The 19,162-nt window shown below is 38.2% G+C and overlaps 1 protein-coding gene across 1 annotated transcript in view; it reads left to right on the top strand.

Annotated features, from left to right (window-relative positions):
• Positions 1–6,403: 6,403 nt before the first annotated feature.
• The window catches only part of pcbp3 (poly(rC) binding protein 3), a 51,490-nt gene continuing 38,731 nt past the window's right edge, over positions 6,404–19,162 (top strand). The window contains 1 exon segment of the mRNA XM_057336760.1: positions 6,404–6,660. The gene's annotated coding sequence lies outside the window, so the exon portion shown is untranslated.

Here is a 19,162-nt window from a genome sequence, read left to right as displayed (position 1 = left end):
ATTCTTACTCTGAAACGGACATATTAACACAAAATAACCTACAAATTCCCATATTAACAAGAAACCTTGTAAAGGTATTCAGTTTGTTTCGTGACCAAACAGTTGGGAAACAAAACACGTGTTCCAGTATATTGCGCGAGCTCTTAAAGGGGCAGCAGCATAATAAAGATCTCCGTTTATAATGTTCATCAAACAACAACGGACGGGCCCAAAAACACTCACTGATATTAAAGGAATTGTGTTCTCTTATAGGAGTCGTTAACAACAAATAAAGGAAGAAAGTAGCTTTAAGAAAGATGTGCTTTAAATATGGTAAAGTGTTGAAAGAGAGTTTACATATACAATAAAAATAATTCAATCATAAACAATGATTTGTATTAATTTCTAATTGATTTATTAATGTATTAAACACATTTTAATGAAGTTTTAGTGATTCTTTTTTCTTACCTCACCCCACGACTCTGGTGCTATCAAATTAAGGGCTGGTGCCACCAACTGAATAACTTGGTAGCACCAGTGCCACCTCTCTCAGGTGTTAGTCTAGAGCCCTGCTTTCTTGTAGAATTGTGCTTCAAATAAAGAACTTTATGTTGACCAGATTGTTAGTTAATCATTTACAAGTCAATATTGCCTATATGGACAGCGATTAAAAAAAAAAAGTGAACTTGTAAAACTGCGGTGTTAAATGCGATGCGGTCGAAAATTTGGGTGCACCTAACTTTTGTGCTGGTGCACCTAAGAAAAAAAGTTAGGTGCACCAGTGCAACCAGTGCAAAAAGTTAGTCTAGAGCCCTGTTGTATTGGTTTTAATGTAAACTATAATGGTCTCTGTGGGTTTCTTCCGGTAATGTGTTGGGCTTTTTAGTGGGACGTTATGGTGGATGATGGGAACCAATAGAACGTAATTAAATCCTACTGGGAAAGACCTAAAACACACTACATAAATGTATTGTGTAATGGTTTTAATAGTAAACAGCTGATAGTTCATAATGATATATTTTGGAAAAATGCATTGTATATAAGACTACTCATCTGTGTCCGTTTACAACGCATTCTGTCACCTTATCCATTTTTATTAAAGCTGTGCTGACTTTTCACATTTACCAATCAGCTGACGTTACTTTTTGAACCCTACTGTTATTTGAAAATGTACTAATAAACAAGGAGTAAGTCTTATATATTAATATTAACTGTGAGGTTGAACAGTTTTTTTCAGGATAAAGGTTGAAGCAAGCCCGCTGTTTGCTCAATGAGCTGAATGTTTTCTCTTGGGCATGAACGGTGAAAATATTTAATTGCTTTTTGACTTTAAAATGGACTTAGTAATTCGTTTCTGATTAGAATGGACCTGTATGCTTCATACAATCAAAATATAATAAAGCCTGTTTTTTTTTCTTCTACTTTGAGCATTTAACAGCATAGCACAAAGCAGTATCCTAAATCGAACTGTTAAATAGAAAATCTTGCTTAATTGCTCAATGCCCCCAACCCCCTCTGCAAAAAAACATGATCAGATGGGGGGCCCGGAGTCAAATCTGGCTTCTCCCCTCGCAAGAGATTGTTGCACCCTGCTGAGTGATATAGTATCTACGTAAATCTTTGTGACTGCAAACATGAGGAACAATCTGCAGCTGACTGCAATCTCTAGCGCTGGCACAGGAAATCTATATTTAGCAGCAAGTAAGTAATAACAAAGCGCATCCAAATGGTCTACAGACGGTAATGATACGAGAGCGGGACAAGATGTTGGTTTTAATTACATTGGTAGCGAAGGCAAAGCCATGTCTGTTAGACGTGCTGTGTTTATGCTGTCTTTGTGAGTCACTGAAAGATGTGTTGCTGCTGAATGCTGTTGGCTTTATGGAGCTGGTTAATACTGCTGCTTAGGTTACTCTCTTGCGTTCTCGTCTTTGTATTCGAAGGTACCATCACACAAAACTGTCAATGAGATTCAGCCTAAATTAGATGCCACACGAATGAATCGGCAGCGCTTGTGCTTCAGAAATGTGTAAAGGACAGCATAGTCTTATTGTTGGATTACAGAGAAGGAAATTCTCACATAATTAGATCATCATAGTGATTGCAACGTCATGATACAAATCATGAAACGGTATTTGAATTGGCTCACTCTCAAAAATACAAAGGATTGATTTAGCTATTTTGTTATATTTTCTTAAAACAACAGCAGGATCTCCACATTAACAAAAAAATGTGAAGTATTTTTTCCTACTATGGTAGTCAATGGGGGGGGGCATTCTTCCAAATATCTATTACTTTGTTCTGATGAACACAGAGATGTAAACAGATTTGGAACAACTCGAAGGCGAGTAAACGATTGATGATTTTCATTTTTGGGGGAAGTATCCCTTTAGCCAACTATGCCGATGCCCGATGTTTATTCATGCTGTTCATTTTGCACCCTTGCATATGACCCTATGAATTCACTTAACTTTGTGATATCAACTGTTTATCGGCAGTTTTATAGACAATTCACAAAGATAGTTTGGTTAGAGAGTCGCACTCATGACCAGAAGGTTGCCGGTTCGATTCCCAGGGCCGGCGGGTAACAACTGAGGTGCCCTTGAGCAAGGCACCTTACCCCTACTTGCTCCCCGGGCGCTGTAGTGATAGCTGCCCACTGCTCCGGGGGTACGTGTGTTCACTACTCTCTGGATGGGTTAAATGCAGAGGTCACATTTCATTGCCTTGTACATGTGCAATGACAATAAATTGAATCTAAATCTAAAAAAAAAAAAAAAAATCTAAATCTAAAAAAATAAAGTGCCAGACGTTATTAATCCTCATGTGTAAGCGGGTCCATCTTCCCCGCTAAGCATGACATTTAAAGCACGATTGTACTCCGGAATTAATGAATAATTGATGCTATCTAACCGAAATTGTAAGCGTGGTATGCCACGCGCTCGTGGTAAATGTGTTTATAATGAAAGCGATCTGTCACTTTAAAATGCCTTACGCCAAATGTAAATCAGTGGGGCAGGAAATGTAACGACAGCCCATCTACAGACTAAATAAATGTTTGCTTTATATAGTGGTATCGGATGTTTACCCATCAAGCCATTAAATCTCTTGTGCATTGATGGATTTATGTCTAAATCTGCGTTATCGCTGGCACAGCGTGGCAACAGTTTTGGCAGGTTTTAGCCGTGAAAGTTAAGTGCTTTTCTCTTCACTTCTTATCCCCGACTTCACCTTTCAGACTCGCAGCTCTCCACACACTGGTGTGTCTGCAGCCGGAAACATATCCAATGTGACATCTCCTCCTGTTGCTCATGCATTTTTTATGGGCCCCCTCTCTCCTACCCAGTCCTCTCAGAGGAAGCCCGGCACTCGGTGTGTGCCATAGTCTATACTACAGTCCCTTTAAACTGGTTTTCTCGTCTATACTGACAGGCGGACGTGCTTTGTATGTGTATGTGCTAGCTAGCAGGGCATGGGTGAATACAGGAGTCAAGTTTTATAGGCCTCATCGCTTTTTACAATTTACATTGCTTTGAAGCAGCTGTACAGAAAAGACATGTTTAAGCACATAGACAATACAAATAAATGAAGTGATAGTAATAATAAGTGATAATAAAAATATAAGAGGAACCAGCAAACCCCCTTCTGAGTCATGATCATCACATGTTTGTGCTTGCTCATGCTATGCATATCTGGCCATGTTATTTACCCACGGTGCATTTTGTTATTGATAGGTGCATCGATTTTGCTCCTGCATGAAATTCACCGAGCCGGCATGTGCCTGGTGCTTTTCTGAGAAGCTGAGAAAAGCTTGGAAGCTCCGACCCTAAAATATTCCCCCGTCGCTTGGACGTCAGCAGAATCGGGTGCTAAGAGAAGTTTCTCCGCTTTGAGCGCATGGATAAGCGTTTCCAAGGTACATCCATCCTGTCTAGGGATGGGTATTGTTAAGATTTTATCGATATCGATACCGGTACTTATCAATACTGTTATCGATACTGCGCTCTATAATTTGATGCAAAAACACATGATGTGAAAAGATGTTAAACATTTTAAGTTTCTTTATTACACATGAGCTTTAGAACTGCAGTTTACAAATGCTTCTGAGCAAACACAAAATGCCCCATAACAAAACGTGTGTGTGTTGCTTAGCATACCACTTACGGCACTAAGCATGTGCATAGGAGCACATCATAATGTAATTCAACATATTTACTTTACATCACTATGGTTATTTGGCTGGTAGACCATATTTCTTTTTTCCTTTCTGGTTTTAGGTCTACATAAATTTAAGTACTATTTTCTAAGCAAGTAATATTTTTTTAATTATATGTACTATTTTTTTATAATTTTACTAGCACATTTACTTCAATTTACTAAAGTAAGTAAATATACTCCGTGGCCGAATTATTAAAAACAATGTTATAACTTGTTCTCAAATAAAGGACTTTTATTTTGACGGGTTGCCGCAAAGGGGTGTTTGACGGAAGCTTCCTCGTTGTGAAACGCGGACTCTGAAAGCTCCACAAGCGCAACCATGCCACTCTTTCACTCATAAACACGCAAAACAAGCAGATTACAAATACATCGCCGAAATCATATGGCCCTAGATATCACACATACGTCGAGCAAACTTCGGCCATTCGGACATCATTCAGGGATGGAAAATGACAGGCAGCAGCCTCTAATTTGCCATTTAACACCCGAATACACAGAGATAAAACAACGCAAGTATCAATAACAGTATCGTTTGTCATGAAGCTTATCGATACTCTGGTATCAACCCAATTATGTACCGGTCCAAAAAAGTACCGGTTCTCGGTACCCATCTGTACCCTAATCCTGTCAGACTGAGAGTGTATTGAGCTCTCTTCGTTGTGGCTTGTTAACAGGACATTATTACATTAGGTCAATATTACATCTGTCTCCACATCTGTGTTCCTGTTGCTCAGTAGGTAGAGCATGTCGCTAGCAACAAAAGCATTCGATTCCCACAAAAACCATGCGTACTGGGCAATTCCTGTGTTATGGATGTCATTTTCAGTCAAAACTTGAAATATAAAATCTCAGAGAATGTATTAATTATGAATATATCGAATCATCTGTGAGGAATATATTTGAATTATATTTGTGAACATGCCTGTGAAAAACCAGCTGAAGTCATTTTTGGTTATTTACTGTTTTTTTCTATATAAAACCATTATAGGTCATGTAAATTCTGTGAAAATATAATCTTGATATCTTTAATATCGAGGAAGGCCATGTCAAAGATTGAAATCATAGTAGAATTAATGGTTGAAATCAAACTTTGATGCTTATCTCAAAATTAGACTTTTAGACTTTAGCCTGGTCACATTTTACCGAACCCCCCGAAGAGTCCAGACATCAGAAAACTATCAGTCTAAGCACGAGTTTCTATTTTAAAAGAGAAAAAAATGAATGCGGTATTGATGTGACGGAAAAAGAACGCACTTTTTTTACATACTTTGCAGGATTTCTGTGAATTAAAATGTACAAACCAGAAGCAACAATACCCAACAAATAGAGAAGGGTTGGCTCTTCGTAGACCATAAAATAGTTATTTTACTTTAATTTTCCTGTGTCCAATTATGAGGAATATGGAGCGTTAAGGATGTGACAATTCACTGACCCAATTACGGAAAGTGTGGTGAAAACCTTTGGTAAAAGCTTGATCTTTGTTGACATTTGCACGGAATTGCCCTACTTATAAAATGTGTATCTTTTTTGCACTTTATCACTTTGAATGAAATTGTCTGGCAAATGTATAAATGTAAATATAATTTAATCAGCCTTTCCTGCTGTTTTTATTTATTTATCAGTTATAACTACATAACTATACAAGCCAGAACCTGAGCCGGAATATCGATCTTAAGATAGAAAAATAGGTCCTCTGTGGTTTCGGCTATATGCGGTGAAACTGTTAATACGGGGAAGTCTCAAAGTGTCAAAATGCCATAGTGATAATTGTGCGCATTGATCACGGTGGCAGAATTTCTTATTCATTTTCTTTCTTTATGGGTATCATTTCTGGCTGCTTAACTTAATTGCAGCCCTTTCCGGTGTAGCCTGCGCCTCTGCCATTTCTGCAGTGGAGCATGCCGAGTTATTCTGCTAGGTTAAGCACCTCACAATCTAATTACTCTAATGTCGGCTGCGGTCTTAAATCACACTTATTGGGTAAGTGCGCACGTTTGTCTGTCCTTCAGAAGAGAACCTCCATGCTGCTCTCTGACTAATTATTCCAAATGGATATGAGCAATTGCACTTATTGGCTAGGGCATGGCACCGGCTGCCTGCTCTCCTATTCGCTGCCGGTGATTTCCGCACGCGATTGGCTCCCGGGAGGGAGCGGGAGGGGCTATCTCTCTTTCCTCCCCTTGCCGGAGCGTGTGTGGATGTGAGGATTCTTTCTTTAGTGTTATTTGAGTGGCTGCAGGTACTGGTGTCTGCCTCTGTGCCGGAGGGGTGACGAGAGAAAAAAGAGGACTAGTGCTCGATATCCCCCTCTGGCCTCCCCATCTCCCTGCTCCCTGTCACTCCATCCTTCCTTCCTCCCTCCCGGACCACCCGTCAGCGGCCGGATCAACCCGCCCGCACCCTCCTCCTACAACCCCTTTGACTATCCTCACTTCACCGTCCCGTCTCATCAACTCTGTGCAGGTAAGACACGAGCTAAATGGGACTCTGCTTTAGTGCTTTAAAGATGTTCTTTCCTCTTTGCATGCCTTGCTCTCTCTCCTTCACACACACACGCGGGCTCTCTCGCTCGTTCTCACACACCCATCTTCATAGTGCTTAGCTTTCAAGTTTTTTCCCTCTGGCACTTCCTCTCAAAGGCAGGCGTGAGGAGAGAGATGAGGGATTACAATCTGTGAGGTCACTGTTTTCTAGCCCAAACTTAGATAAAGAAAGTAAGCACTCCGCGTGAACTAACATCTCTGCCTCCTCTGAAGTCCCGTAATGCCCAGCAGCTACAGAAATCGATGCTGTGAGTCACAAACCAAAGTAGTTTTACACACTTCAGTGTTTATTTTTTGCATGTCCGTATTTTAGTGTTAATACGCTTGAGGGAAATATTTCAAGAAGGTTCTTGCGCTTCTTTGGTCACTGACGTCAAGATTTGGCACAAACTGTTGTCTACAGCTATCGGACGGACTGATTGAATCATACAAGTTTTTTAGAATATAATTTGGGCATTTGCATGGTCCATAGTGTCAAAAATACACTCTTAGAAATAAAGGTGCTTAAAAGCTTCTTCACAGCGATGCCATAGAAGAACCATTTAGATTCTACAAAGAACCGTTCAGTCAAAGGTTCTTTAAAGAACCGTCTCTTTCATACCTTTTTTTAATACAAAGAACCTTTTGTGAAACAGAAAAGTGCTTTGGATGTTAAAGGTTCTTTATGGAACCATTTTGATGAAAAAGGTTCTTCTATGGCATCGTGAAGCACCTTTATTTTTAAGAGTGAAGTACTTAAATGCTTAGTCAACGCGTTGCATGCACACTGTTCTGCGTATTGTATTTTTATATTGTTTTATATTTTTATATTGCCTGGATTCACAGTTGAGTCTTAAGGCTAGTCCCAGACTAAAATGAATGTTTGAGCTGTCTTAACTGAAAATAACTTGCCCCGGCATCTTAAAATATGTCCGTGCCATTGTTTTGTCTCAAGATGCACACATGTTTTTTTTCTAAGACATTTTTATAAAAGGGACTTAAATATGCCAATTCAACCAAGGCATAGTCCTGGTTTAAGCTAAGCTGTGTCTGTGAAACCGGGCTTTAGTGTTTAAATACTTTCTCCTATTTGAATATTTTTAGTATTCCCATTAAGTGATTGATTTGTTGTTTTGAATTTTCCCAAAAAAGTGTGAATACTGTGGTGCGGTTTGTTGGAGTATGTCGGCGAGCACAACATAGCAATATCGGGAATCGGCCTAGAAGCATTTGCGTAAGATACTGTATGTGTCAGGCCTACGGATTTATAGCCCATATAGCAAATAAAACAAAGTGGTCCTGTTTGACAGCCTGGGGATGTAAATAAGTGCTGCATACAACCATCAATACAGTCCAATGTTCGACAAGGTTTGAAACTCCAATTCACAGCTTTAGCGCTTGGCCACACACATTTTCTTATCTGTTTGATTAACAGCATCTCAGCAATTGTCATTCTTACAAGCACATTATACCTGTATATTTGATCAGCTCTGTGTCCATACCTTAGACAGGATAAAGAGTCACTTTATCAAGCAGTTTTGAGTTGTTGAAGGAAATGATCTGAGGTCAGTAAAAGTATTGATTAGGTACAGTATGTAAATTCAGAACAAGTGTCTTCATTAACACTATTTTTCCTTTACTTCCACGCTGGCCTGTATCCAACAGTGGGGCACAGAAGAGATTGATCAAACAATAATCAGATCTTTAGCGAACACAGATGTGCTACAGGAACATGGCAGGACTTGATTTTTTCTGTTCTTTATTTAACACCCTTTTAAGAACCGAGCATTGATCTATCTGGTTATATAGCACCCTGTGTCCTGGCAGTCCTTGTAAAGTGGATTTCAATAAAGCCACGGGGTGCATACGGCATGTTTAATTGATAATTGATTATTTTTGCATTGTTTTCTCACATTTGCTTGTCTCTCGACTTAGCTCACATTTTCTTTAGTTACAGACTATCATAACCAGCGCCATCACCTGGCAGTGGCAAGTGAGTTAGAGAAATTAACTAGCCGGGGATATTTGAAGAGTTCATTTGCAAAAACAAATAACAGAGAAAATCCTGTTTTTTTTATTTAACATCAATCAAACCTGGTTGGGTTGTTTTGTTTAAGTAATAATAACACGACACAATAAATAAATCATAATAAAAACATGATTTTTTTTATTATTCGTTTTTACAAATGTACCCTTCATCTCTTACCAGCCATGAAACTGTATTTTGCACATTTGTTTATCAAAAAATAAATATATTCCCTCCCATGACAGTGGGATTATTTATTTTTTCTCTTAATTTTATTTTCTTGTATCTTAGTGTCATTGCATCATTCGCTGCATACATGAAACAGTCTCCATCTTCCGGTAAAACTCTAACAAACATGTTAATATCATATTCGATTGAAAAAATGGGGTAAAAATCTTATGAAGTTTTAATTTCTTGAATATGGGTCACACACATTGTAGCATAATGTTATTAAAACTTATATAAATCATGTTTTTGTTGCAGTTCTTAATATAGTTACAGGGCCAACTTTTATATACTAGCATAAAAAGCCAATTTCATGCATATTTGGCACAATTTTACGCTTATTTTGCGCTAGACGTTTTCGACCCTGATTATAATTTATCCTTTCGGGGAGGGCATTGAATGTCTTCATTTAATGGCTTCTATGTTTACTGAAAAACAACTCAGCGTTTTATTTTGCTGATTTTATATCATTGCTAAATCGCTGCACAAATACTGGCATTACTGCAACATAAACACTTTCAGAGAGCGACAGTCGAAACGCTCGATTTATAAAGAGCCGTTACATTTAGATCCACTTGGTTCTTGGATAAGAAAGTCGTTTCATTGGCTCTGCATTTTAGCATATCGATGTCTATTTTAGACGTGCGCTCACGGACTCATCTGAAAGCTGTGTAAAAAATCAAATCCAGTTTATCACATATAGTATGATTACAAATATAGGCAGATTCTTAAATTAGAGTAAATTGGAAATGTCATCGATGACGACTTATTTTTACTAAACCACTTTAGATTACTTTCAGTTGCATATTTACCTCGCGCTACATTTTCATCAGCGCAAAACGGATGCATGAAGTTTTGGGAAAAGCCATTACTTGCCAGACGAGTTCAATTATATTCTCACTAACAAGACATGTTTTTTCCGCTGACGCCCGTGATCTAGAAGCAGCTGGTCTTTTTGTGCTTTGGCTTGTTTTTTTTTCCTCCGGATCTCATGCTGTCCTGGCTTCCGAGTTGCTGGTTCGGCAGAGTTGCGGTATCAAAAGGCCTCTGCTATTGGCCTATACCCTATTTGCCAGAAAGCTACGGGAGTCTGGATATCACTTCGGACTGAGATCCAAACTAAAATGTAGGCCTACATCAGATTAGGATGTGGAAAGAAGCCAGCTTGACTTCAGAGAAAGGGACGGCTTTTATTTACAGTATTAAATTTCTCCATTACAGGCGCTTGGTGCTACCAGAGAGTCAGCTTTCTCCCATCCTTTTTATTGGTACGCAGGTCTCCTCCGCATGTCCGTAGAGTAAGTTGAAAACGTCACGCCTGTGTCATAACTCATAAGCGAATGCAAAGTGTTGCCGGGGGCTGAAATTGAACGCTGCACCTTTTCAAAGTAAAGGCCGGAAAGAATTACGGCCTGTGAAATCCCGGGCCCTTTGTCTCTTCGCAAAACCACTCTGCAGTGTAATTTAACCCGCCGATGGTCCGTGAGATCAATCAGGAGCCAGGATGCTCGGGGGGGGCGGGGAGGGCCCTGGACCCCCGCTGATGTCGTTGTTAATGCTTGGCTGGGTGGTGCTGCTATTTTTATTGTTTCCAATGTATGATGCAGTGGAGATGTGCTGGGAAAGGTTAGGGAAACATCGCAGGCTTCTCTGAATTCGCAGATCTGTGGGTCACGTAAGCCCAGTTGATACTGCTGGCTGTTTGATTAAGTCAGGTCATCCTGTTGTTAATCTGTCAATGATCCACTTTAATCACTCCTGGAGTCCAGGCTATATACTACGTTTGGAAACGCATGCGGTTGCAAGTTAGTGCTGCCTTTGTGTTTTCTTGGGGGAGAGATGGAAACAGCCTTTCTGAGAATTTGCACTTTAGTTAAGCTCCAAAAAGCACATACATCCAGTATACAGTAAAAGTAACCCATTACAACAACAACTCCAGTGGGTTAGTTTACAGTAGTGGAAAAAATTAAGAGATCACTCCAGTTTTGCCGCTGATCGGTATTTCGGCATGTCTATTTCAATTTCAACAGAAACCTCAGGAATGATATAAAGTCACCCAACAGCAATGTGAAAGACTGACAGTATGCAAAGATGTTGTAAAAGAAGTTGTAAAACGATATTCTTACACCATCATGTTGTTTAAACATGAATATGAACTTGTTTTCTTTGCAGTATTCAAGATCTGCAAACATTGCATCTTTTTGTTATTTTGACCATGTTTGTTTCAATTTTCTGCATATAAATGCAAATAAAAACAATATTTTCTTTTGAAAATTGGAGAAGTATTTTCACTAGTTCACAGGATGAAACAACAATGATCATTTTACTTAAACACACACCTATAAATAGTAAATTCCGAAAAATTGACAATTATTTTCGTCTAATAATTTTTATTTTTGCTTAAAATGGTTGAGTAAAGTAGACTAGGAAGTATTTACAGGAAATAGTTTTTTTTTTGTGTGAAAATAGTTTAGTCAGTATGACCTTATGCACCTTAGTTTTATTAACTCTTAATCCATGCCTTTACAGGTTTGTCTTCTGAAGTGAAATGATAGGTGTGCGAGAGAAATTTTTAAAATCTTTTTATCTTTGTGTTTGTTTAGCAATATTGACACCACAACAAAAACATCCAGGAAGTAATTTCAAAAATGGCAACATGTCGATAACTTTGAAATTCATTGTCTCATGGCTAGTAGTCGTATGATATTATGGCTTATTACACGGCTCGTTGGAATGCTTGATTCAGATTGGCCAGTCGCGACATTTGCAGGTTCGCTATTCCCAGATAACGACCACTCAAAACTAATAACACACGGTAACCCGGATGCAGCAAGTCATTTTGACATTTTTTTTTGGACAAATTAAACGTAAATTTATCTTTTAATAACATGTATGACATTATATTTACAAACGATTAAACCAAATTGCCTGTTCGTGACATCTGAATGTCGTTTCTTACCTTAAAACCGAAAGTAAAAGGCTTTTCCTCGCAGAAGGTCTGTATTCGGAAAAAATGAGCTAACAAAATATTTCACATTTCATGTCCAGTTTTATTCTCATGTGGCAAGTAGACGTGTAATAACCGCTTACGCGTCAGGTCCTGATCACACTGTCTGGGCTTTTTTCTGCGATAACAACCGGCTGCCTGTACATTATCCCTTACATAAGGCACGCAAAATTCAAAGCTATTAATATGTTAGCATGTTAATTTAGCGTACAGATACTGGATGCTAGTTTGGAAATTTCATTTTTGGGTGAACTATTCCTTTTAATAGGAAAACAAAACAGGAACAACTAATTATTTCATTATTTACTCTTCCTTGGGTTCTTCTGTATGACTTATTCTCCTCCATGGAACACAAAGAAGATGCTTATTGGCTAAATGTACTCTACATCTCGCACCTGTGCGACGCAAGAAATGTAATATGTCACAATACATCTTAAAGAGACTGTGAAGCCTGTCTTCTGGCTCTGTCTTGGCAATATGACTGGATCTCAGCGTTTTTGTTTGATTAAAAGCACACAGGAGTTTGTAAGGTGGTGCAAGAGAAGGGCTGACAGCTTAACCACTGATTATTCAAGCCTCTTAGACTAAGCCACGGCACTCTACTGATGAACGCCTTCTCCACTTTACATTTTTGCTTCCTTCTCTTTTTTCTTAAATGGCCTCTCTCTCTCTCTCTCTCTCTCTCTCTCTCTCTCATTGAGCAGTGGGATCAGTTGCAGAGTGATTCATGCGGTGCTGAGGCTTTATTTAGACATAATCCGCTGAGTGTCACTATGGCATAAGGCTCCGGTCAGGTTCTCCTACCAGGCTATCACTTTCCTTTACGCCCATCCCATCCCCTCCCCACACCACCAAGATAGGAGTGTGCCTGCAGGTCACGTGCCATAACGCACAACCATGCATGATGCAGCATTTTACCCTCGGCCTCGCCCTGCTTATCGCAGCATCACCGGAGAGGGTACGGCCATTTCCGTGCAAATGTATTTTAATAAAACCTACAACCTCACAAGAGATTTTACTAGAAGCTCAAAAAGATTTTACTGAAAGCTTGTTCAGTGTACGCTGAGGCCCTCCCACACACTCGCTGGCAAAGGCCTCCGATCCGGAGAGTTGTGACCGCAGCGATGGCCAGATTGAACCCGGCGGGGTGTGAGGGAAGAAGGTGTGTCCTGCTGCTTGGAAAGTCTGTTTTATCTGCTAAAATGTAAATGCTGTAGACATCAGGCGTGTTTTGACTGCGTGTTCACCTTGGGTCTGTTTTGTCATCTGTTTGGGATAGATCTTGGCTTGTCCTTTCCACAACAAATATGCTTGCCTGACACACTTTCCCGGGACGATCGCGTTCACTCATCCAAAGCATCTGTACAGCTAAGTCAGCAGGAACTGTGCTGTGTTCTGAGGGATGCACAGGTTGAGGAAGGAGGCTTGAGTTCCTTTCAGCTCTGTGCGGTTTACTGTGTGCAAGCTCTATTAGACACCAACAGTACGGGGCAATATATATTGAATGTTTACAATATATTTGTGAGTTCTTATTTGGTATGATGTGCATTACGTTTTCTAAAGACCGTTTCATTTAACTGGTGTTAGAATCCCTCCTTATTCTGCAGCCTGCTACTATGAGAGTGTTAAAGGGACAGTGCAAAAATAAAATTGTCATCATTTGTTCATCCTAATGCTGTTCAAAACATATATTTCTAATGAAACTTGAAAGAAGAGATAAATGTCTCAAAAGTGGTTTTGAGTTCATACAATAGAAGTCAATGGGGACCAATTTTGTTTGGTTACCAACGATCTTCAAAATATCATCTTTTGTGTTTTACCGAAGATAGAGACATACAGTGACATAATTGCAATGAACGATGAAGAATTTTTATTTTCTGTTGCTCTATCCCTTTAAGACAAGAGACTTCTTAATAGTATTTTGTTAATTTAAGAAAAACACTTTTTAAACAATTGTAGATATACAATATACTGTGCACACAGTTGTAGTTGACAAATGTGTAAAAAAAAGTGTAGTATAGTGCAATGTAAGTCGCTTTGGATAAAAGCGTCTGCCAAATGCATAAATATAAATACATGTGTAATTGTGTTGTTTGGTGTAAAATGTAGCAAGAATGTAGCATAAAAAAACTAACAATGAAGATAAACCTCTCTTATGCTATTCTATATTATAAATGTAAATAATATTCATATACAGTATTATTAGTAGAAGTTGTTTTAATACATTTTTGCTGTGTCACCATAGGACACGTGTATGGTATATTTTAACTAACCATATGCTGTACAGTAGGGCTGGGCGATATGGCCTAAAAAAATCCCTGATTTTTTCACATAAAAATCTGATATACGATATAAATCGATCTTTCTGTTTGAGGTGCTGCGGTAAATTGGTCGTACTTCTACCTTTGCTAGCAACAGACTTCAAACACACTTTGCAGCGGGGTGTTGTTTGTTCTGCTTCTGATGCCGCAAAACTGAACCAATTCCAAATTACGGATGACACTGCCTTTCTTGGCAGGGCCTGAATTTCGTTTTTTATTATGGGGGGAATTCCCCCCTTACATGATTAGCAATGGGGGATTTCAAGATTTGGGGGGGAATCAATTTTGACACATCCGTTTTATTTTAAACAACACATTTTTTTTATACAATTGTATTAATATTAAACTTAACTTAAACACAGTAATGAGGAAATTTGACATATTTTAAAACTTAAATTATTCCTTTAGTTTTTTGCAAAGGAATCAAATCTAACTTTTTACCAATTACCTATATAATGTGAAGTTCTACAATTATTATATGCATAACAGTAGTCAAGTTACAAACTAAGCAGTGCTTTAAAAAAATCATATGGTATGGTATCATTTTAATGAAAACAACAGGGTTTGTGGCAGTGGGTCTGTACTTGTAAACGGGATTGAAATGCGCTTCAGGACATGGGCTAGAGAAAACTACATCATCAGATCATTCCGCTGATTTATATGAGAATCTGTTGCATAAACAAAGTTTTGAGCTCAGTTTTACAACGCGCGGGCGTCAATAGAGCGCGGTTACGCGCGGTCGCGTATCACATACAGCTTTCGTGTCAATGTTTCTGTCCGCTGGCTTTTAAGATTTTCTTGTTGTATTCATTAGTTTTTATTTGTTGCTATGACAGGTTGACACTATCGCCTTGATGGCGGAGTGAGAGTGAGCGCGAGGACTGGCGGGAGAGACAGGGCGGCAGACATTTTCGGACAGATAATGCCATTTTCGACTGCAGAAACTTCGGTGTATCCCTGCGCTCACCACTATTGTACGTACAGTTTCTGGGGAAATACGCTGCGCATAACATTATTCTCGCGCAAAACATGAAGAAACATGCACTCATACGTTCAAACAGTTAACAATATGGCTCTAAATGGAACTGAATTTAAAATTATATCAGTTGATGTCAGCTTATTATCTGCGCGCGTTGCATTCACTCGAGCAAGTGTAAATAAGACCAGTGTGACGCATGCCACGCCGATGCGAGAGACGGAGACCGTTGCTGATTGTGAGAATAAAGACAGCCTGTTTCACATGTCATTTGTTCGCGTTTGAGAATTTATCACTAAACTATATTTGAAATGAAGCAAATACATGTCGTGCGGGAATTTCTCGCATTATTAAAGATAGATTTGCGGGAATTACTTAAATTATGCGCAATCCCGCGAAGATATTCAAGCCCTGATTGGAAACGTGTTCTTCCCCGCTCGCTGCCATGTTGTTTGTGTATCTCTAATGGAAATGCGCGGGGGAAGGGCTGAGCCCATTCGGAACTACGGGAGCCCAGAGGATGTTAAAGAGAAACACGATTTTCATTCAAATAAATCGATGTAAACTACACATTCGAGTAAATCGATAAAGTCGATTTATCGCCCAGCCCTACTGTAAAGACAAAAATATTGAAATAAGACCGTTGAATAATATAGGCCCGGTTTCACAGACAAGGCAGCTAGAAATATATCAGTGCCATTGTTTTGTCTCGAGATGCACACCAGTAATGTATCCTTCTAAAGCACTTTTATAAAAGCGAGATAAATATCTTAATTCAACCAAGGCATACCTGGTTTAAGCTAAACTGTGTCTGGAAACCGGGCCATATAGTTCTAAAATATACATTTAGCTATGTTGCCCAGTTGAGAAATGCTGTGTGTTAGGCCAAATATTGAGTTTCTGGGTTTAATAAACTGCTTAAAATGGTTGAGTAAAGTAGACTAGGAAGTATTTACAGGAAATAGTGGTTTTTTTTGGTGAATAAAGGTTTATGACCTCATGCACTGCTTTATCATTGTCAAGTTCATATTGATTCTTCCTGTTAAACTCTATGTAACTATAATATCGCGGGTGATTACATTCTTTTACAGCAAGAGGGAAGTGTCAAATCGAGTACTGTGGAATACAGTTTATACATTACACCCGCATGCATTTTCTGTGTCATGACTGAGAAACATTATGAGCAGATTTTTAACCATGGGATTAAACTCGAGGCGTGGGCAACCCGTGAATCATTTAAGTGTAATGTAATTAACGGGATCTATTTGATTTCTGACACATCACAAGGCGAGACTCAATCTTCTTCCTGCAGAAAAATCTGAGCTGCAGATTAGTTAGCGCTCTGCGATTTCTCCCACAAGGTTGGGGGATTTGATCTATCGGTTAATTCCCCTCTATCTTAACTCGGTGAGAGCTGTCTGTGACATCACAGCAGTATCCCTCACTTCCCTAATACCTCAGCAGTGAAGGTATAAAGCACGAGATATCACTATCTATTCTTCTCTGCAGGGGGGAGGTACAGAGCTGAGGAGATATTCAAATCTGCGACGTGCCTTTGAATTTCTGAAGGAGCATTTTTGCTGGATTAAGACTTGAAGGGCTTGAAAAGGAACCTCTGCAAGCATAGAGGTGTCAAGAATTCCTGCTCGTCTCTCTTCCTTTTTATATATAGAAGAACACATTGACGTTGCGGCTTTTTTAAAGCAGTTTTAAAAGCAGTGAAATTTATTACTTACAACTTTCCGATTGTTGGAAAAAAAACACTTAAAAAAAAAGAATAATAATGTGCATTGATGAATCTTTTACATTCACAGGCATTAGACACTTTTATCCCAAACAACTTACAATAGTGAGGAACACAGTGAACCGTCTTATCAGAAAGGCTGTACATGTCACCTAGTTTTAGAGTAACAATTTTAACCATTTTTAGAGACAGTACCTATTAGAAGATGGATAGAGAAACGACTTAAGTTTTTTTTTTATTATCTTGCTCAATAAGACCAGAAATGTGCATATTAGAATGTTAAAAGGGGCAATTTTTACTAAAATGTTGCTTAAAATTATGCTTTAGGAAACTGTATGTAAACGTAAAACTGTATTTGTATTTAAAAGGATTATGTTTTGAATGTTTGCACAGTTTTAATAAAATTCAGCTATACTATAGCATTTATGTACCACCATATTGACATTTAATTCAATAAAATATATGAATATTAATACAACATTATTAATAATATTAATACGACTAGTACTACTGCTATTACTAATAATAATACTGTTAAATGTTGTTATTATTATTATTATTATTAGTAGTAGTAGTAGTAGTAGTAGTATTTTTAATAATAATAATAATAAATATATTAAAATATATTAATATTAATACATATGAATATATTAACATTCAATATATTCCTATTAATTAACAAATATAATGATGTAAATGTATTAATACAATATTATGAATGATAATGTATAATAAATATAATAGTTTTAATAAATAATAATGTTTCAATAATATATCATATAATTATATATAATACATATTTTGTGTGTAGTGTGTGCAAGCACTTACTCAGTATTTTATAGCAGTAGATATGAGTAGTAAAACAATTTTTATAGTCTTGTTCTGTAGTGTACTTGTCCTCGGTACTTGACTCTGCCGTTTCACCAAGTGTGCGAGAGACTTTAATAGAAACCCACCCTTACGCTGTGAACGCACACCGTGAAGGGGACTTTGGGACAACGGTCTCCCTCAGGCGTAGATACCCAGGTGGAATAGAGGCTTCTGGGGGATTCATTCTTGTCTGAGGCTCAGCACAAAACTGCAATATACAAAAGGAGTCCAGCACAAAAGAGGTCTCGACTAAAGGATATCTATGAAATGGCATTAGCTCTCTCAATTAATGCCAAGGGCATATAAAGTGTAATGACTCGACTGGGTAATATGCATGTGTCCAGATAGGCTGATGCAGCTATTGAATATTGCCATAGAGAAGAGGGCGTATTGAGAGGACTAAGAAAAGACTCGGCCTGTGTGGCCCTTATGCTGTACTTGAGATCCTTAAAGGCTTAGTTCACCCAAAAATTGAACTTCTGTCATTTGCGAATCCTCGCGTCATTCCAAATCCATATGACTTATTTCTTGTGTTAAGTCATATAAAATTATGCAGTTTAGGAAAATGACATAATAGTTAATGAAGCTTCTGCACAGCATTTATTGGCTGACTGAGTTTCAGTGTTAGATATTAAAAGCATCACTTCATATTTCACAAGCTTTGGCTCAAAGCTATATTGGGTTGTCTCACTTTTGAGGCTGTAGAGGTCTCTAAAGATTACATTGACACCTTGGTTTAGTTTGCCTTTTGAGGATTGGAATTTTGTTGAGACAATTTTCTAATTATTTTCATCTTTCTTTCGTGTCTTGCTGGACAAAAAGATCAGGACCTGTAAAAAAATATCCTGGCATGTACTGTGTCACCGTGTTTGTGTTAAATATTTAATAATTTATTGTATGGATCAAGTTGTGTTTTGGTAGCTCAGGATTACTGCCACACACTTCGTTGTTTTCAGTTCATTGACATTAGCTGTCTAAGAGGTTTATTTGATTTTGAAAGTATATCAGCTGGTATTTTAACCAAACATTTCCATGTACTGTAATATGTTCATTATTTGTTTAGTTTTTTTTTTATTGCTTGTAATTGTAGACATGACAAAGACACATTGTTCTCTGTCTAGAAATGTATGTGGGTCAATGACATGAGGTTCATTTTTTTCTTCCGTATATAAATTATTTCACAACACATTAAAAATACAATTCATAATATAGATAATGACTTGAATACACCGCTTTATAATTATTTATAATTATGAATATGTTTTCAGTTTCTG

This window comes from Triplophysa rosa, linkage group LG6, assembly GCF_024868665.1.
Source record: "Triplophysa rosa linkage group LG6, Trosa_1v2, whole genome shotgun sequence".
NCBI lineage: Eukaryota > Metazoa > Chordata > Actinopteri > Cypriniformes > Nemacheilidae > Triplophysa > Triplophysa rosa.
Note: the sequence above shows the minus strand (reverse complement) of the source record. Positions and strands in the feature narration are given on the sequence as shown.